This window comes from Solanum stenotomum, chromosome 6 (genome assembly GCF_019186545.1).
Source record: "Solanum stenotomum isolate F172 chromosome 6, ASM1918654v1, whole genome shotgun sequence".
NCBI classification, from domain to species: domain Eukaryota; kingdom Viridiplantae; phylum Streptophyta; class Magnoliopsida; order Solanales; family Solanaceae; genus Solanum; species Solanum stenotomum.
Genome location: NC_064287.1, coordinates 26,556,505 through 26,574,658, shown reverse-complemented (window position 1 = coordinate 26,574,658; position 18,154 = coordinate 26,556,505). Strand labels below are relative to the sequence as shown.

The window sequence follows — 18,154 nt, the reverse complement described above, 5'->3', positions numbered from 1 at the left end:
GCTTAATTTTATTTTTCTAACAATTCTCAAAACCACTCCCTTGGGACACGATCCCAACCTTTAGTTGGGTTACTATACTATCGATGTAGACCTCAAACCGTAGGTTGGTGTTGTTGGTCACGATAAGTATCAAAATGGCACCGCTGCCGAGGAATGTTGTTATTTGAGAATTTTTAGATTAGTAGATTTTTTGTTCTTCTTAATTGTAATTTACTAATTTAATTTTCAGTTTTGTCTTGGGTATTTGTGTGACACAAAATGCCATATGAGTACAAACGGGGACAATAGCTGCCAAGCGGGCCACTCAGCAGATGGTGCTTTTCATCGAGACGACATCAATGATGCTAATTGGTTTTATCATCCTACCGGCATGGGCGAGATAGGTGAAACTTGCATACCACAAGCTGACGATAATGTAATGTTGAAAGTTACCAGCGCAACACTCCAACTCATACATTCGAGAGGTTTATTGGAGGGTTGGAGCATGAAGATCTGCACGATCATGTAAGAAGCTTTGTGGAAATGTGCACCCCTTTATCATTCAAGAACCTATCTCAAGAATCCATAAGGTTTCGCTTATTTCCATTTTTGTTAACTCGGGGAGCCACTAAATGGTTAAGTGAGCGCCCGAACAACTCCATCAGATCGTGGGAGGAGTTGGTTATGGCATTTCACGAAAGATTCTTTCCTCTATCAAGAATGATGAAGCTGAGGGACGATAACCAGAATTTCAAGCAACAGGAGGGTGGACCAATTCACGAGTCATAGACAACGTTCAAAAGATCTTTGCGTAAGTGCCCAACGCATGGGCTACCAGGTGAGTTGATGCTCCAATACTTCTACCGTAGTCTGGATTCGATGAATAAAGAATAGCTGATCAATTGGTGCAAGGAGCAATAATGTTACAATAATTTGAAGTAGACTCATTTCTCCTAGATGGTATGACTAAAGTAAACCAAGCATGGTATACCAAAGAGGATCAAGTCTCCCTACTATGCTTCCGATTAACGCAAGAATAGATTGAAAAAGAAAGGGAAAAGGGAGAAAACATCAAGAAGATGTTATCTCAAATGGAAATGCTACAAGAACATATGAAGGGGTCACGTGAGTTGTTTCGAGTTGAAAAGGGTTCTTCTTCCGGTTACTCAAGACCGGGAGAGAATCAAGGTTGGAACTCCTGATGATACGATGAGGGTTTCCACACACGCTATCAACCGCGGGGTGGGAATCAAGGTTGGAGCTATTATAGAAGTGAAGGACCAGGGAGATATTGGCAAGATTGGGCTGAGCAGGATGGTTAGGAGGAGGACCATATTCACTTGAGTGAAAGCTGGAAATCTAAAGGGAGTGCAAGTAGTCCTCGGGTAAATGAGTTGTTATCACACATACTCGACAAATTTGAGGGCTCCGATGATCTGCGAAAAGGAATGAAAGATGAATTTTCATCATTGAACAACAAAGTAAATTCTCATACGGATGCCATCAAAATGTTGGAAGGTAGATTGAGTCTGTTATCAGCTCAATTAACATCCACAACACCCATGGACCATATTGAAAGAGAGCTGGTTGTGGTTAATAGTAGCGGTAAGGTGGTGATAGGGGATATGATGGAAGATGAGGATACTCAAAAACATGAAGAGAATCAAGGAGTGGAGGAACAAGATTTGCTTATTCAACAAGGCTTTACTAAAGAACCACAGGAGGAAGCAGATCAAAAAGTTCAACTTCCAAAAGTCATACATCCCTTACGCAAGTTACCTCCACAATTTCCCCCAACATTTGTAAAAGAAAAATGAAGATGAGAACTTCAAAAAAAATTAGTCAGTATTTAAGATTTTATCAATCAACCTTCCTCTGGTAGAAGCATTGCTGGAAATGCCGATATACGCCAAATTCATGAAAGAACTGGCTACAAAGAAAAGAAGCTTGGAATATGAAACGCTAGAGGTGCCCCATAGCTGCAGTGCAATTATGAAAAATGATTTAATCACTAAGATAGAAGATCTTGGACCATTCAAAATCTCATGCACAATTGGCATGCTCCAATTTGCTAAAGCCTTGTATGACTTAGGGGCAAGTATCAACTTTATGCCCTATGCAATATACAAGAAACTTGGTTTGGGTGAACCAAACCCAACCACAATCAGACTCCTCTTGGCTGATCGATCAATCAAGCACCCAGTCAGAATACTCTATGACATATTAGTAAAACTGGATCGGTTCATTTTTTCGGCTGATTTTGTGATTTTAGACTGTGAGATCGATGTTGAAATTCCCATTATTTTGGGAAGGCCTTTCTTAGCTACAGGAAGAGCACTGGTGGATGTTGAAAGCGGTAAATTAAAGTTCTATGTGAATGATGATGAGGTGACCTTAAATATTTGTAAGTCCATGAAGCAAACAAGTAACATCTATGTGGTGTCCACTAAGGATGTGATAGATAAGACAATGGCAAGTGTGAGTCATTTAATGCACAATAATGAGCCCCTTGAATCTGTGCTTGCTAATTATGATGAATCCAAAGTTCAGGGTTACAAGGAAGTGGTAGCTTATTTATCATGATTAGGAGCATATTCAAGGAATCCAATCAAATTGGATATCGATCTAAAAAACAGAGAAAGTCCCCCTGCTAAACAATTAACAGAAGAACCACCGAATTTGCAGTTAAACGTCCAACCCTCTCATCACAAATATGCCTTCTTAGGAGCCAATAATACTCTACCGATAATCATTGTCACCAATCTACTTGAAAGGCAAGTGAAATTGCTCATTGAAGTACTGCAGAAGAACATAAAAGCTATTGGATGGACAATAGCCGATATAGTAGGAATTCCTCCTGGCATATGCACTCACAATATCCGGCCCGACAAGGATAGCAAGCCTAGTGTGGAACATCAATGGAGATTAAACCCTCCAATGCAAGAGGTGATCAAAAGGGAAATCATCAAGTGGCTAGATGCAGGGGTGATATACCTTATTACAGATAGTAAGTGGGTAAGTTCGGTGCAATGTGACCCGAAAAAGGGAGGAATAACCGTAGTCTCGAATACAAAAGGAGAACTTGTGCCAACAAGACCAGTGACTGGTGGAGAGTATGCATGGACTATCGAAAGCTTAACTCATGGACCGAGAAAGACCATTTTCCAATGCCTTTTATGGAGAAGATGCTTGACCGGTTATCAGAAAGAGGATGGTACTATTTTTTATATGGATACTCCGGCTACAATCAAATCTCTATTGCGCTGGAAGATCAAGAGAAAACTACTTTTACTTGCCCTTATGGAACTTTCCTATTCAAAAGGATGTCATTCGGGCTATGTAATGCCCCAGCAACATTCAGTGTTGCGTGCTATCTATTTTTGCAGACATGGCAAAAAATTCTATGGAGGTGTTCATGGAAGACTTCTCAGTCGTAGGGGATACATTTGAGTAATGTTTGACTTACTTAGGACAGGTACTCCAAAGATGCGTCGAAATGAATCTGGTTCTGAATTGGGAGATATGTTACTTTATGGTAAAAGAAGGTATTGTTCTTGGGCATAAGGTATCGCAAAAGGGGCTGGAGGTTGACAACGCAAAGATTGAAGTCATTGAGAAATTACCCCCGCTGATTTCAGTAAAGGGTGTTCGCAGCTTTTTAGGGCACACAGGATTTTATTAAAGGTTCATCAAAGGCTTCTCAAAGATTGCACTCCCATTATGCAAACTCCTAGAGAAGGAAGTGAAATTCCACTTTAATGATGCTTGCATGGCTGCATTTCAGTGATTGAAAGAGAAGCTAATATCCACCACGATCATCATCATCCCTAATTGGTCTGAATATTTTGAGTTAATGTGTGATGCCAGCGGTATGGCACTAGGGGTTGTGTTGGGGAAGAAGCGCAACAAAATGTTTCACCCAATCTACTATGCAAGCAAGATTCTAAATAGTGCCTAGCAAAATTATACGGTCACCGAACAAGAATTGCTTGCAGTAGTCTATGCATTTGAAAAATTCAGGGCGTACTTGCTAGGCACCAAAGTAATTGTACACATTGATCATGTTGCACTCCGTTATTTGATGGAAAAGAAAGATGATGGGTACTACTATTACAAGAATTTGATTTCTAGGTGAAAGATCGAAAAGGGTGCAAAAATCAAGTGGCTGACCATTTATCAAGGCTGGAAGCAAGGGAGAATATCGAGCATGAGGTTCACATAGATGACTCTTTCACAGATGAACAGGTGTTTGCAATATCCCTCAAACATACGCCATGGTATGCAGATTTTGCAAATTACATTGTGTGTGGGCTGATGCTGGATGAGTTGACCTTTTACCAACATAAAAGATTCATGTTCGATTTTAAAAAAGTACTTTTGGGACGAGCCATACTTGTTATGAGAGTGTGCTGACCATGTTATCAGAAGGTGTTCCTAAAGAAGAAGTTGTAGAAATTCTCCATGTGTGCCATACATCACCGCCGCTAAAGTTCTCCAGAGTGGATATTACAGGCCATCACTCTACAAGGATGCATATGAGTTTTTAAAGAAATGCTCTAAATGTCAGCAGCAAGGCAGAGTGTCTAGAAGACACGAATTACCTCTCACTCCTATTTTAGAGGTTGAGTTATTCGATATATGGGGTATAGATTTCATGGACCCATTTGTGAGCTTGTTTGGAAATAAATATATCTTGGTGGATGTGGATTATGTTTCCAAATGGTTGAAAGCCATCACACTTCTAAACAACGAAGGAAAAAGTATCGTCCAATTCTTGAAACACTACATCATCGCTGGATTTGGCACTCCGAGAGCAATCATAAGCGATGGGGGATCCTACTTTTGCAATAACTGGTTCTCAATGGCACTGAGTAAATATGGGGAGAAACACAAAGTGGCAACCCCATATCATCCCCAAGCAAGTGGCCAGGTCGAAGTGTCAAATAGGGAAATCAAAAGCATCTTGGCCAAGACAGTAAACGTCAATAGATCTATTGGTCTAGGAAACTAGATGATGCCCTATGGGCATATCGGACTGCTTACAAAACACCTATCGGGATGTCTCCATATCAGTTGGTTTATGGTAAGGCTTGTCATCTACCCGTTGAGTTAGAACACAAAGCATTATGGGCATTGAAACCTTTAAATTTGGACTGGTCAAAAATTTCAAGGGAGAGAGCAGAGCAGCTGAACGGACTGGATGAATTTAGACTCAAGTCATATGAAATTTCAGCCATCTATAAAGAGAAGATGAAGAAATGGTATGATGCTCGGATACGCAAGCGAGACTTTAAGGTAGGAAATTGGGTTCTGCTATAGAATTCGCGACTTAGACTCTTCCCTGGAAAGCTCAAATCCAAATGGTCTGGACCATTTCTAGTAACGCGAGTGTTCATCAATGGTGACATAGAATTTAAAGATTAGGAAGGACCTCCATTTACAGTGAACGGTCAATATCTGAAATTGTATCTGGGAGATTGTCAAGATATTTCATTGGTTGAAGAGGTACATTGGAAGACGCCTGAAGCCGTTGCTGCGTCGTGCCACGACGTTAACTAAGCCATTGTTTGGGAGGCAACCCAAAACCTTTTGTTATCTTCTTTTTTGCGTATTGATTAAATAATAGTGTGCTAGTTTTATAAACTAAAGTGTGGAGGGCGATCAAAAGGTGTAAAAGGGCGACCAATAGTTCCAGTTGGTGAATCGCTGAAGAATCCGACGATCCATTCTATTCCGCCATTTGACTCAAGCTATATTCAAAATCTAAAGTATGTAAAACTCGGTAACAATTGGAAATCATTGGCGAATTGCTGATCATTTTGGCGACCATGATAGAATTCGTCGTTGGAACCCTCGTATAGCAGCGGTTCTGTAACCTTCGGTGGATAAACCCACAGTCTACGTTCCGCCTAATGAGTTACCCAGCTTGACCAACGTCACTAAGTGGATGGTTTTTGCAAGCCAAAACATTAATGTCTAGACAGATGGAGCAACCTATTAACAAGGATCCCCTCTTCACCTTCCTCTCAATCTTTCTTCATCTTGCCTTTTGATTCCAAATTACCTGCATTTGAGGACAAAATGTTTTTTATTTGTGGTGGGGTGAAGCGTACACTTTTGTGTGTTATTTATGATCCTTGTTTTGGTGTACCTTTGGGTTATCTGTTTTTAATTGTGGTTTTAAAAACTGCTTTGCAATTGTTTGAGCTTGTGGCTCCGCTTATTCTTAATTGCAAATGATTTTTGACGCTTCCGAAAATTTTTAAATTTTTTGCACATTTTTGCCACACCCCGTGAGTTGAATGTGGCTATTTTCCAAGAATTTAGGTCTCGGTTTCGATCAATACCGATGACTTGAATAGTGCTCTCAATTGAACGAACATGAATGTATGGCAATGACGAGGCCCAATGAAGTTACATAGACAATATGTGAACTCTTCGCATCTCGTTGTGATTAGCCATTTATCGAATTGATTCTCTTGTAATAGCCGTTGCACACTAGCGAAAGTGTGTAGTCTTGTTTGACTTAAGTGTCGATGCCTTGTGTGATTAGCTTGCTTTGAAACTTGCATGAATAAACACAGAATTTACCCTGTTAGTCTGATTGATTTAGAAAGGTGTCCTCTTGAAATGATCTTAGGCAACTTTAAAGAGTGTGAACCAAATTTGACATATACCTCTTTTATGGCCTACCAGTGATTGTGTGAAACTCTTTTGAATACCCTTTGAGCCTTACATTTCTTTGGATGAACCTTGATGAATCCTATACATTACTTGACCCACTACCTACAATCCTCTTAATTTGTGATTTAGTGAATAGCCAACTTAGGCCAAAAGCCTAAGTTGGGGTGTGATAAAAAGGAAAATGAGAAGTGAAGAAGTGGAAGAAAAAGTCCCCCCTAACCCATGGGATTGCATAAGTGTAAATCCCTTCAATTTCCTAGTAAAAAAATAATATGTGGAATAACTTACAAAGGAAATCGGGTTTCCAAGCAAGACATCAAGGTGAATAAATAGGTGATTTAGAAGTGTTAGAAAAAGAATTGATAAAGGAGGAGAAGGGAATGCCTTGAGAATAGAAAATCCCACGAGGAACGAGCCATTGAGCCTAAATGACCATATTGCACTCATCCCTATTACAAGCCTTAGAAAGACCTTTTTGATCATGAGTAAGCCGAATCAAAAGTCGATTGGAAAATAAGGGCAAACCTATGGGTGAAAGCATGCATTGTGTTCCTCTTTTTTGAGTGTGAGCTTTGCACCTGATTCCTGATCTTGAATTGATTAACCTCAGTGTGAATATGGAATCATTCTTCATGAGAAGGCATTTAGATACTTTTTGTCGAGCTTGAACTCGCACAAGTAGCAAGTATTGCGAGCATGAGAATCTCTGGTAATGGTGTGTCACAACTTGAATCTTTGAGTGCACAGTTGATCTTTGAATATGTAATTTGAATCTTGTTGTGTATGTTCATGATTGAGTCTTGTGTAGCACTGTTTGAGACAACCTTTTCGAACGGCTGAACTTGAGTTTGCTTGAGAACAAGCAAAAGTTTAAGTTGGGCGTTTTGATGAGTCCACAAATTGGACTCATTTAGCGCTTTATTTTGGTAGAAATAGTGTCCCCGAATGCTTATTTTGTCTCAATAGCTGATGAAAACTCTTAAGTTTTAGGTGTTTTAAGTTTGGTGGAAGCATGGAAACTTAGACGCAGAAAGAAACAAAAAGGCTGAAAAGAATGAAGAAGCTGAAGCTTGAGCATCGCCAAGCACACTTGGTAATACACCGAAGGGATTCACTGCGCCCTTTGTTCCAGTATGCGAAGCCCTGAAGGAGAAGGATCAAAAAGCTGATAAAATGAGCAATCAGCGCTTCACCGAACATTTCCGCGAAGCAGTACTATACCGTCAAATGATCCAGAACATGAAGATGATGAAGGGAAGCATGAAACGGCGATGAAACAGAAGAAGGGCGAGTCGCTGAGTCATTCAGCGACATCGACTAACTTCACTGAAAAAATCCGCCAGCGCTATTTTCTGAAGTCTATAAATACTAAACTTGTTATTAATTTTGATAAGTTCTAAACCATTATTATTATTTTCATAATAGAATAGTACGTTTTTACATATTTTCTCTCAAGTTAAGAGAGGGTTTTGTCGGAAACTTGAAGAGAAAATGATTTCATCTTCCCTAATTTGGAAGTGGGTCTTATACATTCTTCTTCCTTTGCTTAAATCAAGGTTTGATTTCTTATACCCATTTCGTTTTAATATCATTTTAGGTGTATTTTGTTATTTCTTGATGTGTGGCTAAAAACCCCATTATTAGGGTGTGATTTAGCAAATATGTGTTGATATTGTTGTTGGGTCTTGCTTGCTGCTAGGGTAGATGTATTTTAATGGTGATTTCACCTAGTGGTTGTGGTTTAATTTAATGGGTTCGTAGTTGCAAATACAAAACCACCCATGTGTTTTTGGCTTGCCCGAGAGGGAGGTCGCGAAACCAAGACCATTAAACTAATGGCCTAAGGAGTGGGTCGACATTAGGTTTATCACGAGAGGGTGATCCCTAGTCCCATATCCTAACACTTAACTCGAGAGAGTGAGTGGGGTAAGGCGTAGGCTGGTCTTTATGCGGCAAATGGGTGTTCGAGAGGAACCCATTTGAAATGGGGTAAGTTCCCGAGAGGGAACTTATATCCATCTAAAGCTTAGCCTAGTCACTATTATCTTGCAAATTTCCTATTGAAAGCATGTACCCAACGATTTATCTCAACTTGTTTTGCGGTCACACCCCAAGAACATTCCCCCATACTTGATTTTCTTGTTAATTTTTGCTATTTATTACTCGTGACAAAACCCCCCATCGATATTTGACACTTTTGTGTCGACCCCTTTAATTTACTATGTTTCTAATCGTTAATGTCTTTAGCTTCGACTAGTTAGAGCTTAATTTTATTTTTCTATCAATCCTCAAACCACTCCCTTGGGACATGACCCCAACCATTAGTTGGGTTACTATACTATCGACGATCATAGACACTCATACCGTAGGTTAGTGTCGTTGGTCATGATAAGCATCAGTTCCCATACCTTTATTGGTGTTTTCGACGAAATTGGAGTGAAATTCTTGGAGCTTGAACCCTAATCTTGACCTTCTTCTTTGTTCTTCAAATGAGTCTAGAGGGAGAATCTTTTGAGAGTGGAGAGGTATTTATGTTTCGAGTTTGTGAGTTATGAGAGTTAAAAGTACTTTAATGTACTTGAAATAATTAATAATAACCGCCCCTACCATTAATTAATTAAAAAGGAATTTATGAAATTACCCTCCCTATGGTCGAACCCCAAAGCAACTTTTGCAGGTTGGGATCCACGGACCCCATCCACGGACCGTGGATGGGACCACGGCCCGTACTGCATGAATGTGGTTTGGGTGAGAGAGGGAGTTTTGGAGGGATAGCTTGGGGAGACTAAGTCTCAACCCAAGACACCCACCTACGATCCATAGGTTGGGTGACGCCACGTACTGTATAGTCGTAGTTTGGGTCTGATAGGGGAAATTGGGGGACCAACGTGGGGAGACTAAGTTTCGAACCACGCCACCTAACCACAGAGCATGGTTCCACCCACGGCTAATAGGTGCCCAAACGTGGTCTATGTTGTTTTCTGACAGCTTTTGGACCTTCCCTTGGGTCCTCTTCAAGGACCCTTGCGGGGTCCTAGGGGGTCGTACCTTGATGTTTTGGCACTAAAACTCTAGTACTACACTAGAGAAGTTATTTTAGGACTCTAACCTTACGTTTTAACTTCACTAGGCTACTAAACTACATGTTAGGCTCTAGCTTAGGTCATTAGGTTTTCAGGGTGTTACAACCCTGTATTCAGATTCAGTGGAGGAGCGTGAGATAGTATTTTGCTTCTTTTGAGGACAAGCTAATCAGATTGTGACCAAGAAACAAGATGTAACCAGATGTAGAAACTCTGTCAATGATGTCCCCACCCCAATCTGCATTAAAGTACACATGTAGATTGAATTCATCAATAGGAGTAACGCGTAGGCCGAGTTGAATGGTACCACGTATGTATCGAAGAACAAGTCTGATGGTGCTTGCATGAATTAAGAAAGCTTGTTGACTGCATAGGCTATGTCAGGTCTAGTGAAGGATAGATATTGAAGCCTACCCAATACTCGGCAATCACGTGTAGCATCAGTCAAATGAGTTCCATTAGACAAGGTGAGTAACTCAGATGCACTCATTGGTGTGTTAATACTCTTGCAGTCGGTCATTAGCTCATCATTTAAAATTTCATTCACATAATTTTCTTGGGTGAGAATTAAACCGTTAGAGCTGTGTATCACTTCAACACCAACAAAATAGTAAAGATTACCTAAATCTTTAATAGAGAACTTAGAAGCAAGGGAAGTGATAACGTGATTGACACTTAAAAGTATTGCTCCCAGTGATAATAATATCGTCGACATAGATGAGGATGAACAATGTATCATCTACACCATGTCTGACTAGTAGTGAGGCATCAGATTTTGTCTTAACAAAGCCTATGGATGAAAGATAACCTATGAGGACATTGTACCATTCCCAAGGATCCTGTTTCAAGTAATAGATCACCTTTCACAGCCGACATATATGCATTGGTTTGTCATCACTAGTAAACCCCGGAGGTTGTTCCATGTACACTTCCTCTTCAAGGTTACCTTGGAGAAAGGCATTATTAACATCCAGTTGGCGAGCGTGCCAGTTGTGACGAAGTGCCATAGAGAGGACGATGCTAACTGTGGTCGGCTTGACAACTAGGCTGAATGTGGCATGAAAATCAATGCCCGACCTTTGAGTAAAGTCTTTTGCAACCAGGCACGCTTTGTATCTGTCAATTGACCCATCAACATTTCTCTGGATCTTGAAAAACCACCTGCGGGATACAATGATTTTAGTCGGGTTAGGACGAATAAGTTCCCAAGTCTCATTTTTAATTAAAGCATCAAATTCATGTTTCATTGCATAATGCCACTCGGGATGTTTTTGTGCTTGTTTGACAGTAGTGTTTGTGATTGTGGGGTTCAATTTGGCTAGGTAATCAAAAAATTTCTTGGGTTTTGTGATATTGCTTTGGGATCGAGTGACAACATGGGTAGGAGGAGATGGACATTGAGGTGCTGAAGGAGCGAGTTCCAACTCGAGGATATGACAGGCCAGTTGAGGAGCCATGGGTGTTAATGGGTTGGTGTTTCTACGTTGATAGACACTTAGAAGAGACAAGTTGCTTTGTGTGTTGGCTGGGATCGGTGTTTGTGAGTTTGTAGGGAGGTGTGGTAGTGCTAAACGTTGGGCAGTAGATATAGAAGATGGGTTCTAGGAAATGGGAATTATTGAAGATGAGGAATATAAAAATGTACCTAGAGAGGGAGGAGCTGCAAGAGGTGAATTTGTTGCGTCCGCTGCTGATGAATTGTTGGATAAGGACTGTGAGTTTGAGTTATTTCCGGACTGGGCTGGAGTCAAAGCAGATGGTGATGAGAAATCTTGAGTTGTGCTTGTTGCTATTTCTAGTGGAGTTGGCAGTTCAGTAACTATGGGAAGTTTGGGTGCGGGGTTCAAAGAACATGGCATTGTTATTTTTGCCCATTCTAGGTGAGCTGATTTAATGGTAGTATTGGAGAACAATGTCTTAAACGGAAATACATCCTCAACAAATTGCACATCTTGGGACAAGTAGACCTTTGCAGAAATTGGGTCAAAACACTGGTGACAGTGATGGGATAGTGAAAAACCAAGATAGACACATGGGGTAGATTTGGATTCAAATTTATTTTTGGAGTATGGTTTAAGCCATGGATAGCATAAACAACCAAAAATCCATAAGGAGTTATAATCAGGTGATTTTTGAAGTAATCTTTAGAATGGGGATTGATTATCTAGGTGAGAGGTTGAAAGACTATTGATGAGGTAGACAATGTGATGACATGCAAAAGACCCGAATGGGGGTAGGAGGGACGCCTCATGTAAGAGTGTTCTTGTAGTTTCGACGATATGACGATGTCATCATTCTGCAAGTGCAACTTGTTGGGGTGTATAGGGTGGGGAGGAAGGTGTTGAATGTCGTGAAGTGAAAGATAGAAGTCTAGACTGTTATACTCACCTCCGCCATCAGTATACAATGATAAAATTTTGGTGCCAAAATATTTTTCCATCACAAGATAAATTTTTTGAAAGATCTCTTTATCTTCACTTTTCTTTGTTAGTGTGTAGAGCCAAGTGTACTTCATATATTGATCAACAAAAATACAATAATACAACTTTTTGTCAAGAGTTAAGACTGGTGATGGCCCCCATAAATCACTAAAAATAATTTGAAGTGGTTTAGAGCTACACAGTGATAGTTGGGTAAAAGGATATCGATGAGCTTTATTAGATAAACAAGAATTACAATGAATTTTTTTGTCTCGCTCATGAAATGGTAGCGAGAATTTATTTAAAATAAACCTAAGAACTCTAGAGTGAGGATGTCCAAGTAGTGAGAGGAGTGGATGTGGAGATAATGTGAGCTTGGGGATGTGAGACAGGCCACTCATACAGTCCACTGTTGGTCCNAATTACAATGAATTTTTTTGTCTCGCTCATGAAATGGTAGCGAGAATTTATTTAAAATAAACCTAAGAACTCTAGAGTGAGGATGTCCAAGTAGTGAGAGGAGTGGATGTGGAGATAATGTGAGCTTGGGGATTTGAGACAGGCCACTCATACAGTCCATTGTTGGTCCGACCATGCACCAGTGGCTTCCGCGTTTTCATATCCTTCACAACAAAGTTAATAGGAGAAAATTCAATAGACTTAAGATTGTCTTGACATAATTTAGAAATAGAGAAGCTTGCATTTAATGGTAGGGCACACAGAGTGTGAATTAGTTTAAAAACATTATTTGATGCATTTACTTTAGTAGAGGCAATGTGAGAGATGGGAATTTTGTTACCATCACCCACGGAGGCATCCTCGTTACCGCGATATGGTTGTAGGTTGTGTGGATCTATTGTGATGTGATGGGTTGCTCCTAAGTCAACTATCCAGGGGTTGGTGTACGTCGTAAACCCAACAGCATAGTTGGCTTTCACTTTAAAGTGATTATGAAACTTTGAGAGGCAAACATTGGCAGTTTAGCCAATTCTGTTACATAGTTGACATGAAGTAACACCGTTTGGATTGGAATTGGACTGCCATTGTGGTGGAGTGCTTGGACGCGAATTTTTGCTACATTGTTGAGAGTTGTTGGTTTGTCTACGATTGTTGCGATTATTGGAGTTGAATTTGGTGGGAGTAGCAACTGCAAAAGTGATGGTACTAGGTAGTATCTTAGCATCCTCATGGCGAATAAGGAGTTCAAAGTCCAGTAGCTTTTCAAACAGTTCCTCATAGGATATAGATGTATGGCTTGGACGAATGGCAGCAGAGATCTCACGAAATTCAAGACCTAAACCACTGAGTATTTTGACAATGAGTTGAGGATTGGAAACAGGAGCACCAACAGTGGCTAACTCATTTGAGAAGGACCAAATAGTGTGAAGATATTCAGTAATGGAGCAAGAGTCCTTAGTGACATAGGCAGGCTGATCATGCAAATTGAAGACTCGGGTTTGAGATTTGTTCGCATAAGTGGTATGCAAAGCATTCCAAGCTGATTTAGTCGAGTCAGCAGAAGCAATAGTAGAGGCAATAGTGGGTTCGACAGAAGCCATGAGGGAATTCTTGATGAGTTGGTCTTGTCGGAACCAAGTTAAGAGGGTAGGATTAGGAGATGTAATCGTGTCGAGGGTAATTGTGCAACTAGGGGACAGAGTGATTCCATTGAGATGGCCAAAGAGGTTATAGACATACATAAGCATGGAAAATTGGGCTTTACAGGTGTCAAAGTTTTGACCACAGATTAGTTTGATGGGCAATTGGGATGCAGGATTGAATTGAATGATAATATTGGTACCTATCGTGTTATCAACATTAACAACTCTGGGATTGTTGCCATTTTTGTTACCATTGTGATTGGTCATTGTTGTTCATTTGTGTTAGGAGAAGAAAAAAAATGATCGTACTTGTTAGGGCATGAAGAGCCCTGATACCATATAAAGACTGAATGTGTGCTGAAAAGAGTATCTTTATTAATGAAGGCAGCAAGGTATTAAATAGAGTTACAGGGAAAATAATTAGACTCCTAAACGAACTGAACTAAAGTAATCTAAATAAATAATAATTGTTGAACTAGTAATGCAATCCTAATACGACTAAACTACTGATCCTAATACGACTAAACTATTGACTGATGTCCTAACGTTAGATGCTCTAATAAATACAAAGGCTATAGCTGTGCTTTTTTGCTGCCAAATAACAATTTTTTATTCCAATATATGTAATTTCATCATCTCACTGCTTTCGGTTCCATCTAATTTTTGCAGGGATGAGGATTGGTGGGACAATGATGGTTCACTCAACACTATATTTATGACACATACTAGTTTCCTCGTTGAGCATCCAAGTCAAATGGTTGTTAAAGATTCTGATTGCCAACCTTTTCTACCTAGCATCTGGTAGGCAACCGGTCTTATGCTTCTGCTATTATTTTTACTTTACACTTCTTACAATAGGATTTTTGCACCTTTTTGTCGCTGTACTTAACCCCATCACAGATGATACGATTTGGAAACTTGTTAATTTAATCAAGAGTTCTCAGGTATATACCAATTATCTTTGAGATATGGAAAGCATTTGAATTGCTTTGTAAACTTGCAACTATTGAATGTACTGCATATTCGTTTGAAGTATTCGATACTTGAGATTGCTATTGGGTGTAGTTTTTATTTGAATAAAAAGACAGGTATTTCAGGGAAGCTTGAAAACTAACATTTCCTTTTTTTCTTCTCTGGAATCAGGTACTATACGATTGTCGAAGGTCATCACATTATTTTCATTGTGAATCGTGAAAGAGTTGGAGTTCAATTTGATTTGATCTACGATAGCATATTTGAGCGTTGCACTACTTTTACTAATTGTGACAAAGCCTCCAAATCGTTATTTGACACTTTTGTGTCACCCCCTTTTATTCATTATGTTTTTACTCTTTAATATCTTTAGCTACGACTAGTTAGAGCTTAATTTTATTTTTCTATCAATTCTCAAAACCACTCCCTTAGGACACGACCCCAACCTTTAGTTGAGTTACTATACTATTGACGATCGTAGACACTCATACCGTAGGTTAGTGTCGTTGGTCACGATAAGTATCAAAATGGCGCCGCTGCCGGGGAGTGGTGTTATTTGAGAATTTTTAGATTAGTAGAATTTTTGTTCTTCTTAGTTGTAGTTCACTAATTTAATTTTTAGTTTTGTTCTGTTGATTGTGTAAATATTTCAGAAAACATGAGTGTTAACAGTAGTAACGGGAGTCAAGTAGGCCATCAGGATGACATTGGTAACCTCAACGATGTCCAAGAACCAAACATCAATGATCTACATCTCATGGGAGGTGTCAGATCCATCCATCGACCTCCAACAGAGGGAAATGCGGTGTTCCACATAACAAGCACCATGTTGAAACTTTTGCAACTAAAAGGACTTTTCAGTGGATTGGTTCATGAGGACCCACATGAGCATCTTCTAAATATCGAGGACGTGTGTGGACCTTTCTCGTTCAGGAACATCTCTCAGAAATCAGTTGGATTAAGACTATTCCCTTTCTCATTGATGGGGGGAAGCTTGCAAATGGCTAGTTGAATTATCACAAAATTCAATCACTTCATGGGAGGATCTGGTCACCACATTTAATATGCGATTTTTCCCTCCCTCGAAGATGTTGACTATTCGGGATAACATCCAAATCTTCAAGCGTCTAAATGGATAGCCTCTTCACGAAACTTGGCTCCGGTTTAAGAAATTGGTGCTACATTTCACGACCCATGGTCTACCTGATAATGTGCTCTTTCAATACTTTTACTGGAGTCTAGACTTGGTGAACAAAGGTGTAGCTGACCAACTCTCGCCCGGAGGCTTAATGCAGCAACCATACGCAGTAGCAGGTCAACTTATCGATGGGATGACAACCATGAACAGGGCGTGGTACACTCGCGAAGATCAGGTCTCACCGGTCACATTTCAGCTATACAAGAAGCAGGTTGAAAATGATAATGAGAGAGACCAAAATATGGCCAGGATCATGGCATTTTCTTATCTTCTTCCCGCCCTAGGAATAGCACAAAAAGGACGCAGCTTCACATTTTATCTAAAAATGTCATGGGGGTTGGTGCCCGTGGTGTTAATGTTGTGGGTGTCGGGGGTGCGAATCCTGAGGAGATGAAGTTTGAAGCCATGTATAACGAGGAAGTTGATTTCCTAGCTAACCAAGGTGGGGGATACCATTCAAACTACCCAAGGCAAGGTGGTAATCAAGGATGGATCAGAGATGAAGGCTGGAAGGATCGAGATCGTGAATGGAGGTATCATAATCCAAATTAGAAGGATGGGGAGAAGGATAGATACGTGCCTCCCCACGAGCGTCAGAAGCCCAAGGATTCGGAAAGTGGTAGGTATGAGGATATGCTCTAGCGTATCCTAAACAAAGTTGAAGTGTCAGAAAAAATGCTAAAAGGCATGAAAGAAGACGTGTCTACCCTCAGCTAGACTGCCACCTCTTATTCAGTTTCAATCAAATAGTTAGAGACCCAAATGGGTCATATCTTGTCTCATCTCAATCCGAGACAACAAGGGGGTTTGCCTAGTGACACTATGGCTAACCCAAAGAGTGAGGTCTAAAGGTTAACTTGCTCGTGCCGCTACGTTAACTAAGGCGTTGTTTGGGAGGTAACCCAAAACCATTTACTCATTATTTTTTGTTATCTTGATAAAATAATAGTGTGTTGTTTGTACAAATTGAGTAAGGAAAGTGCTGGAAAAGATGTATGGAGGCGAGCAACATATCAGTTTGGCGGATCGCCAATGAGTTCGGCGCACCCAATTATTCCCACCATTTGACGCAATACATCTTAAAGGTTGAGTCTGAACTCGGCGGAATATAAATTTTGTCAGTGCATCGCCAATCCAATTGGCTATCTCGATAAAGACTGCCAATGCACTGCTCACCTGAACTGAAAAACTGTGTTATATTTGGCGAGGGCATTAGATATTCGATGTTTCACCAAGTGATTAAGCGAGATCGACTAACATCGCCGAATGAGCAGAAATTGGACGGTCACAAGCCACAAGTTTAAAAGCTCCATTTCATTCACTTTGTCCCTTTACACAAACTCAAACTCACACTTTAGCCATTATATTTCTCGCACTTTTAGAGTATTTTACGTGTCAAATTGTGCTCGGATTAGGATCACATTGCTGCCTGGCAAGCCAGTACTATCTAATTCGGCATCAAAGGTTGGTAATCAAACTTCTCAGTTATTTGATCAGACTTTTTACTCATTTACATAATCACTGACAGTAGAAAATCTTTGTTGAGTCTCTGAGTCACTAGGATTGTATTTATTATCGATTAAGACTTGATATTTTCTACATGATTTGAGGGACTACCACTTAGCTTTGCTTTGAAGTGAATTGTTAAGCGGTGAGAATAGAAGTTTCTTTAGGTTTTCATTGAAATCAAGTTATATAAGCGTAAGTTGCACTATCTGGGGTTGTGGGGTGAAATTTTAAAGGATGGGTTGAAACTAGACATGTTGAGCTGATCAGCGAGATGAATAAAATTAGCAAAGTGCTCGGTGGTTCGCCTAACGTCCCAATTCCAGCTTTTACTGAATACTCTATGTATTGATCAATCTGTGACTTTTGGCGGTCAGTTTAATTCACAAAATGTATTCGGCGACTCGCCGGAAGATCCCTTACTCTCTCTTTATCTGCTCTGTTCTATCAGTTGTACATCACTTTCAACGATTGGCCTAACAGGATACTTCGCCAGCTATCTTGGAAAATCAATTCCACACCTAGAAATACCCTTTCTCTCTTGTTTGAAGTGCTATCTAACTTATCCTCGAAGTCTTTGCAGTAATGGCTAGATCAAAAGTCGAAAGGATAAATGATCCACCCAGGCACATAAGAGCATTAGAGTTCAAGAAAGTCGAAAAGAAAGCAGAGCTAGCCAGTCAAAGGAAATATACCAATGAAGCTAGAGTA

The 18,154-nt window shown here is 40.1% G+C and overlaps 1 pseudogene; it reads left to right on the top strand.

The window, feature by feature from the left end:
* LOC125868629 (uncharacterized) overlaps window positions 1–15,751 on the top strand; it is a 33,729-nt pseudogene extending 17,978 nt beyond the window's left edge.
* Window positions 15,752–18,154: the final 2,403 nt, after the last annotated feature.